Below are 9669 nucleotides of genomic sequence, written 5' to 3'. Positions count from 1 at the left end.
TTATTCATATCTTTCACATCTACTGCAGTCCGATTGACCGTGGTCACTCTTAATAACACCACTCACATGGCTGTGCACTTGTAATGATAAATCAATGATGTTAAAGGGTTAGTTCACCCAAAAATGAAAATTCTGTCAGTATTTACTCGCCCTCATGTTGTTCCAACCCTGTAAGACCTTCGTTCATCTTCGGAACACAAATTAAGATATTTAAGATATTAAGATCGCTCCTGCATACAGTCCATAGGCTTCTTGAGGGAATGACTCATGCTGGCATTGAAAAGTCATTAAAGACATCGTTAAAATAGTCCAAGTGACTACAGGGGCTCAATTTTAACTTGATCAAACGACGAGAATACATTTTGTGCGCAAAAACAAACAAAAATAACGACTTTATTTCAACTATTCACTTCCTTCTCCATGGGCCTGTAGTCAGTTTACGTAGTGTGATTGCGTAAAGCTACGTCACACGTAGGCTCACTATTGGCCGACGCTGGTCATGTGTGTGTGATGCGTGTGATGTACAATAACAGAAGCTTACGCTATTAAACTAGTAACCTGACTCGCGCAGAGGGAGAAATAAACGAATAGTTGAAATAAAGTCGTTATTTTTGTTGTTTTTGCGCACAAAAGTGTTCTCGTCATTTGATAAACTTAAGATTGAGCCACTGTAGTCACTTGGACTATTTTAACGATGTCTTTAATGACTTTGAGGCCAGCAAGTGTCATTCCCTCAAGAAGCCCATGGACTAGTATGCAGGAGTGATCTTAATGTCTTAATTTGTGTTCTGAAGATGAACGAAGGTCTTACGGGGTTGGAACAACATGAAGGTGAGTAAATACTGACAGAATTTTTGGGTGAACTAACCCTTTAAGAGGCTAAAAGCAGGTTTAGAACATGTCCCATTGAAGTCAACAGGGTGCGAATTTTAAAAATAGGATAACACGATGTAGGCAACACTGATTTTTGTCATTTTTGTCTGTACTGACAGCACTCTAAATGTACAAAAAAAAGAGCTCAATGTTAAAATTGACCGGAGTTCTCCTCTAACTCTTTCAAAACTTAATTAATTAATAACATTATAATATTATAATGACCAAAAAAAAAAACTATGGTATTGAGACCAAAAAAAAACAGATGATATAATTCAGCTAAAACACAAAAACTGAATCAACAACCAAAATCAACCTTACTTTTTAGTGGTCCTTCTCTCATATGCTGTGATTCTGTTTTTTTATATAATACTTCACCGCCTGCCAGTCTCGTTCACCGAGGGCTTTGGGGGCTGCTGTAATGCATGCCATGCAGTCGACTTTTCCAGGAGTAACTCCCGAGTGAATAAATTTCATCATTTTCTCTTCTACAGCCGCAATCTCCACCTCACTCCACTTTCTCTTCCTAGGAACTAATGACAAGAAAATTACATTAATTGCACTGCATGTGTTGTAGGTCCAAGACTGGATTTTTTTATACTATTCTTTATGATGTTGTTGACCTTTTATAAATAAAGCAAATAAAAACTATAGAGGGTTTTCACAGACGTCACGATCTGGGCGGTAACCCGGATGAGCGGCCATTATGGAGGCACTCGGATGTAAACAACAGCATGGATTGCACTCTTCATGTACTACTGAACACATTGTTTTACAAACAAAACACGGGAAAAAACCTGTGGTAGGTGCGAAATCATACAGAGAAGGACTTATCAAGCAGGAGAGAGCGTTTTGACAAAATAAAGTAATATGTGGTAAAGGTCAGAACGAGCTAGCTTCTCTAGACCGTAGCTACTGCAATTCTTCCTTCTATTACTTATCCTGACATAGGCTACGTTCAAATTGTCAGTCCAAAAAGCACATGAAATCCGTTTCAAGCTACATCCATATGTGGTTTGAAATCCTATTCAAATACCAGGACATGCCTCAGTCTGAACGATCGGATTTCGGGTGGTATGTGTCTCCCCGGGCATGTAAAATGTAAACGTCAGGTTGTTAGAGGAGACATGCTGGAAGTCGCTGCCGAAACAATGCTGTGTTGTTGCAAAGTGCCGGACGAGCAGAAAAATATTATTTCTAAAACATTTTGAAACCGGTGCAGACAAGAGCGCGGAAATAACTGTACATAACAGCCTTCTACAGTTCTGCAGCTCAATATGCAATATAGTCCAGCGCGGCGGCTAACGTTACACATTTCCATGTTGTAAAATTTAAATAAGACAAAATCTCTATTGCATATGCAAACCACTCCATCAGTGTCCATGTCAGTGCCGTATTGCCCGAGAGCGGCATGGACTCACAAATCGGATCTGAACAGTTGCGATAAACAGTAGCTGCGTTTACATTGACCCTTTTAATCGGATTGACCGCTCAATCGGACTAAAAACCCTTCATGTAAACACCTTAATCGATCCGATTGAGCTCGATCCGACTAGAATTTCGATCGGATTGAAAGGGGTGGTTTACTCCTTTTGTAATCCGAGCGAGAGAACATGTAAACACTTGATCGGATTGAAAACCGAAACTAAAAGAACTGCGCATGTGCAATGACGTTGAAATAGCGTAATGACATATGACGCACGGAACGAGCTGTTCTTCCTGTTGAATAAAGTGTCATATAAATGAATGTTTCGTTATTAAAAAAATTCTCATTTCACTCCATGTCTGTGAAGTGAAGCAGGACAGCGTCAAACCGTTTGTTTTACATTCTCATCCACACACGACTTTTGGGTGCGGGGTTTTACTGCGTGATAAATACAATCAGCACGGCAAAACAGTTCATGCTCATCGTCTCCAAATCATGACCAGAGACGGATACAAATTAAAAAACACAGATAAAAAAGTCTGTTGTTTAAAACAAATACAGAACCAATAGTGGAGAATAGTTATGCTTATGCTTATGAACAGTGGCATATTCGTGCAGTGTGCGCATGTCAAATAATCAATTCCGATTTGAATCTTGTGACATATAAACGCGCACATCAACCCGATCACTTTATTTATCATTCATGTAAACACCTTAAAAACAGATAATCAGTCAAATGTGCGAGTCCGTTCATTGTTTATGTTAAGTGCCTCCAAAAATGTCCGACTTCCGGATTGATAACGCGTTGTGAAAACCCTCTATTACTGGACAGGTTCCTTACCTGATGTTACTTTCATGACCAACAACCTGAGGCAACCTATAATCAGTCAAACATGACAAATATAAAGGATTTTTACACAAATTATATTATCATGCAAATAATGCAATCCACCCTTAAACAAGGTGTCCCCATAAAGACAGTTAAAATACAGGTCAATGTCCCCAGAAGGTATCAAATAACATCACACATCGCTTGTTCGTTCTATCCTGCTACAGAAAGCTACAGAAAGAGTGTACAATGATTTTAACTAAAGTACATAAAATTGTAAACTGCAAAAAATAAATAAATAAATAAATAAAGATCATTTTTGTTATGTGTATGCAATGATTTTCCCTTCTCTACATTTATAATTAGTAGTCACTTCTCTAAAGTAATGATCAACTTATTTGAATTGTGATGTGATTGTATTAGAATTTAGGCATGGACCAGAACAGATTAATAATCTAGTTCAATATCTAATTGCAAAAATAAATGCAAGTTATCAAGTATGAATGGGTCTAAAGTATCAATCAAACATTGAAAGGGTTGCCTTTTAAATGGTTACGAAAATCAGTCAAGATAAAATTAATGAATTCTCCAAACTTTTATGAACTGTGGCCATCATCTATACTTTCTTACCTTGGGATTGGAGTGGGACACATTCCCATCTTCTGCAGAGCTGGAATCTGTGTCCATGTTGTTTTGGAAGGCAACCTGTAATCAGTCAAACATGACAAATATAAAGGTAGAAGATACTGAGAATTTTACACAAATTATATTATCATGCACATAATGCAATCCCTACTTAAACAAGGTGTCCCCATAAAGACAGTTAAAATACAGGTCAATGTCCCCAGAAGGTATCAAATAACATCACACATCGCTTGTTCGTTCTATCCTCAATTTATACATGAGCACAACAGCAAAAATAATACCCCACAATTTCATGTTGGCTGAGCTTGAGTTGGGCCAATTTCTTGTATAAATTTGAAGGGAGTAGGGAATAGGAATGCTCACGAGCAATAAGCACATCCCAGTTAACCCCGAGGGGTATGACATAACCCCCGAGCGGTTAACGTTGATACGGTCAACAATCATTCAAACGCCAATAGCAGCGAACACACACTGGCACAACCTAGCGAGTGTTTTCACTTCATTCCTAAGGAACTTGAGCTTGTGTGAGCACTTATAGTAATGAACTGAAAACGGTTGGTTTGCTCCACTCGCGCCCCGCCATAGACTGCTGTCAAACTATTGCCGACGGCAAGCGTAGTTGTTGGCTCATTCAAATCGGAGCTGTGGCGGCATTTTGACTCTTTGTAGTCTAATAATAATCACCACCGGGAGAAGCACCTCCGTTTTCATGTAAAAGTCATTAATACGACAAGTGTGAGAGCTACGAAGATCACAAGGCGCCTCAGTGTTTCCATGGCAACCATGTGTTGTATTTATTTTACTATCTCTTTCTCTAAATGTCGTGTACATGGATTTATTTATTTATTTTTTAATAATTTTTGTTGATGGTTTTGGCATATATTTGCTAAATGTGTTCTGTTTTTTTTAACTCTTTCTAGTTTAATGATACAAATTAGGACAAAAAAAATCTTTCCTTTATTACAATGTAGCCTAAAACGCCCGTCGTGTTACTAATTTTACAGTCTTAGTGTGCTAATTTACCAGTGTCCAGCCTCTTGACCAGACAGACAGAAACACTGAGTTGAAACAACCTTGAAGGGATTTTTTTTCAATGCAGTTTTATTATTTTACAAATATATGTCAAAATTAAGAAGAAATAATAAAAGAGACACTTTTTCATTTATAACTTGCCTTAAATCTCTCTCTTTTTTTTTTTTTAAATCGTGAGAAAATCGTATCGTGAAACCGGTGTAGTGAATCGTATGGCATCGTGAGTTGAGTGAATCGTCACATCCCTAATATATACATTTCTGGCTCAATTGTTCCTTTGTGCTGTAAGGAAGAGTCATTTATATATGGACAAGGGTTAGTAATTAGCCTTAAATGCTATCACACATAGTACCTTATATAGTTAATAAAAATGCTTTTTGTCCATTTTGTTTAGCATACAAATGGTATTTAGATGTGCTAATGATGATATGATATCCTGACCCATTGTGCTGACATGGTAAATTGCACAAATCCAACACTGCCAATTAATATGATCATAACTTGGATAATATTTTCACCATCTTTTATTCTCCTGCAGGTTCAGTATGAAAAAAGTGCTCGTTAGTTTCACAGTTCATGTGTGGGATTCAGTGTTACACAGACCTCTGGCATGGATTCACCATGGTTCTGTGAATAGTGCAACATTTAAAAAGGTAATTCACGTGAAAAGTGCATTTAGTAATATCGAATTCATACTTCAACTATGTGAAAAGTGCATTTAGTAATATCGAATTCATGCTACATCTACAACATGTTTAGATTGTTATAGTCCATCTTACTGCATTTTGACATTGATTTAAATTTATGAATGTGTAATGTTTTCATAAATTTTCTTTTTGTATTTAGAAAAGCTGAAGAATGTTACTGTCACGAGTTTGGTGCAGGTAAAAACAGGCTGGCAAAAAAGCTCTAATTCAAAGATTTACTCAAAAATAAAAGCGTACAGGCAGGCAAATGGTACACACAAAACACTATAACATTAACAAGAACTGACAAAGACTAACTGAACAGAAGGAGTAAATACAAGCAATAATCAAACATAACAAGGTGAAAACAGGTGACACGGATGAAGCAAACAATGAACAGGCTGGAAAGTGAGGGAGTGAGTTCAGGTGTGGAGACGAGGAGGATTCTGGGAAGTGTAGTGCAGAGACAAGGACAGACTGGTGCAGAAGAAGACTGTGGGCTCTATCTTGCACCTGGCGCAAATGACTTTATTCACTGACGCATTTATCATTCCTATTTTGCACTCGCGCAAAGCGGGCTTTTTTCCTCCACAGACGCAAGCCAGTAAACTGGGAAATGAACTTGCACTTCCTGGGCGGGTTGGCGCAAAAAGGAGGTGTGTGTCGGCGCAAACAATCCCTAGTGCTATTTTGCAGTTCCATAAAATAATTGCGCCAATGACCAGAAAAAACCTGGGGCTCGTTCTTTGTATGTCGCTAACTCAGTTAGCTGGATTTGATTGTTGGCGATTTGGCATGATCTTGGATTGTTTGGTTCTTCGACGCTCATCCTGGACTTGCTGTCATAGCAACAGGTCCGTCAGCTTGAACCTGCTCGCGAGCAGGCTTATTTCATGTAAACAGGATTAGATCGCGGCTGATACGGGAAGTCCTTTAGCGCGGTGTGATAGTGTAGCCTAATTTCTGAGATTCATTTATTTTTTTCTCGTGAAACGATCGTCGTGACTCATGAGGGTGACGTTTATACATTATTATTTTGTTGGAAATGCACATTAATGTTCGATTCGATGTCGGGCTTCAACAACAGCACAACATGTTTGCGTTGCCCAAAAATTATTTGCGAGTGGCTTCCTTTACACTATTGGAGATGCGGAGAACTTGATAAGCTTTCTGTCGTGCCATTCGCAAAGTTTACCTAGCGCTTAGTTTTTTTTTGTGTGCGTTTTTTTTTTGCCAACTTAGGGTATATTATAATTTTCAATGAAGATAATGCAATCATGATGACCGATTATGACTTACAGTCCCTCAGGCTTAAATGATTGGTGCTATACACTAGACTACACACATGTTCCCATCAAGGCCTCAATGAAGGGATTTTGTGAGCAGAAAGGGGGCTTATACAGTGCAGCCAAATTACTATTACAATTTTTAATATTCCAGATTAGTAATATTATATCAATATTTTTAACCCTCAGATGCTCTTCGTTTCGGAGTCACACTTGTTATCTTCCCGGTCAAAAGTGATCGGACACCTAAAAATGAAACTTTCTCCATCCCAGTAAAACCAATGCAATTTATTTTTGTTCTATAATATTTATTCTTTTTAATTTAGTATTTTGAGACAATTTAATTGAATTTATTAATATTTATGCAATATTTATGGTTTATTTTTGCCATGGAAATATATATATATATATATATATATATATATATATTATTTTTTTCAAAAAAAATATTAATGCAGTATTTTAGTTTAATATAGAGTCTAGGCCTTCAGAAAAAAATATATATATATATTTTGAAGAAAATTAGCACCATCTGGTTACAGTATAGAGAAAAAGCGTAGAATCATGGTGTAACCACTAGATGGCATGTACAGCTCTCTATGGAGAGGCATGTGAATTCCCCAGCTGTTTATGAACACATTTTTTTTTTTTTTGTTGGTGGATTTGAATATATAGTTGAAACAATCTCAAAAACTATTTCTTATAAAAAAAATTGACAAAAAACAAAAATTCACTTTTTTTTTCTTTTTTTTTTTTTATACAATTTCCCATTCATTTCCTATGGGGGTCATTTTTGACCAAAGACCACTTAGCATGCTCAGATCATGACCTCATTTTTTTTGTGTATTCACATACATAATGCCATAAAAGTCACCAAGTTTTGTAACATCGTGATGAAGCTGTGATTTTAAAAAATTCAAAACATACTTTTTGTAATCAAAATTTATTGGTGTGTATGTGTATAAAAGTGTGTTTGTATGTGTGTGTGTGTGTGTGTGTGTGTGTGTCATGACCTCAATATTTGTGTGTGTTCTCATACCCAATGCCATAAAAGTCACCAAGTTTTGTAATTTTCTCCAGAAGCTGTGATTTTTAAATATTCAAAACAGATTTCTTTAATCACAATTTATTGGTGTTTTTATGTATAAAAGTGTGTGTGGGTGTAGGGGTGGGTATGTCTGTTTTGCACTCTTGATGTTTTAGAGTGTCAGCCCTTAAATGCTGAGCAAATTTTTTCTGCATCGTGGCCGATTTGTAGATTGTACACACAAAAAATTCTCAAAGTTTTTGTGTTTTTGTCAATTTCCCATTCATTTCCTATGGTCGGTCATTTTTGACCGAAGGGCACAAGTGTGACTATTTTTTTTTACGACCACTTAGCCTGCTCGGATCATGACCTCAATTTTTTTGTGTGTTCACATACCCAATGCCATAAAAGTCACCAAGTTTCGTAACATTCCAATGAAGCTGTGATTTTTACAATTTCAAAACAGAAAATTTTTCGGTCAGAAATGACCGAAGAGCACCTGAGGGTTAAGGCAGTTGACTGAGTAAAATGGTGTGTGACCATGTTCCATATCACAAATCAGTGTGAAAGCAAAATGGCCAGGATCTGTGCATGACTCAAGAATTTTAAGAGATTCACATTTATGAACATTATTTGAACATGGTAAGGAAAATTATAAATATCAAACTCACGGTATTACATACACTTATGCTGAGAACTGCATTTTTCCATTATACAGGTGATTACAACAGGATCCTGCATGGAGACAGGTGTTTTATGACCCCATTCCCTGACCCAAACCCCAGACCAGTTACAATGCAGCTCTAGGACAAGGGCACACAATGTCATGAGCTTTGGCCAACTAAAGGGATTTCAGGGTCTGAAAAGCCTGAGGGTTGCACCTGACAGGGCCTGTGACATTGCATGTGCCATATTACACAACACTGCCAACATCAGAAAAAGAAAAGAAAAAGTTTAATTAAGCCTAAAATAAAAGACAAGACAAATTTGCAAAACTCTATTTGCTTAGAGTTTAATTTCAATTGTTTTTTCTTTGTAAAGAAAAGCCAGTTATTCAGTCATCTTTTTAAAAGATATTATGCAAGATCAGTAATAGTACTCTGTGTGAAATAGTGTATTTTACTCTGAAGTTTATTTTGAAGCAACTCTATTTCTAGTGCAGTTTTTTCTTAGTCAAGTTCTGTTTCTCCCCCTGATTTTTGTTTTTTCAAAATACTCTATTTTCTGTTAGACTCATATAGGGAACGAAATTAACCCTGTGTCGTTTGTGTCACACATGCCTCATGCAACAAATAAAAAGCAAAAGTTGTCTCTACACTGCCCACCCCTGTATCACTGCTGTGTGCAGACTCTTCTGTAGGCCTTTCTGTACATGTGGACTCCTGTCAGAAATAATAGACATAGGCACAAGTAGAAATCAATTAAAGCCAGCAATTAAATTAAAGTTCTTCCTCCAAAGGACAGTCATCTGAGAAGTTGTCTTCACTCTCCGGCTAATTTGGAGGATTATAGGCCTACTTATTTTAATGAAGCAACAAATTATTTCACAGTGTACAAAGATAATTTAAATCTCATTTCCCAGTGATGAAGGTGTTGCTGCTACTGGTCCCTGATGTGGGTCTGGAAGAGCTGAACCCAGGGATGCCCTTCACAACAGGGCAATTCACATTCAACCCAAGGGTCAGCTCTTCTGCCAGGAGCATCATTATTATTTTTCTCAGCCTTTTCCTGGTTGCTTTTATAAACAGACAATCATTTATTTAACAGTGCCTTTTTAAAAGAGACTAGCATGCCTATATAAGGCCTAGTAAAATGACCATTAAGTAGAATATTTTTGAACTACACTTTGAATTACAATGAACAAA

General features: G+C 37.0%; 1 long non-coding RNA gene across 1 annotated transcript; it reads right to left on the bottom strand.

Moving 5' to 3' along the window:
* Window positions 1-1013: 1013 nt before the first annotated feature.
* Window positions 1014-4038, bottom strand: LOC120471666 (uncharacterized). The gene is made up of 3 exons (XR_016147300.1): window positions 3759-4038; window positions 3141-3176; window positions 1014-1406 (listed from the first exon to the last, which is right to left on the bottom strand). It is a non-coding gene; the product is annotated as an uncharacterized LOC120471666 (long non-coding RNA).
* Between the last annotated feature and the right edge of the window lie 5631 nt (window positions 4039-9669).

The sequence above is a fragment of the Pimephales promelas genome, chromosome 2 (assembly GCF_988280905.1).
Source record: "Pimephales promelas chromosome 2, fPimPro1.hap1.1, whole genome shotgun sequence".
Classification (NCBI taxonomy): domain Eukaryota; kingdom Metazoa; phylum Chordata; class Actinopteri; order Cypriniformes; family Leuciscidae; genus Pimephales; species Pimephales promelas.
The sequence above is the reverse complement of the archived record's forward strand: the minus strand, read 5'-3'. Positions and strand labels throughout refer to the sequence as shown.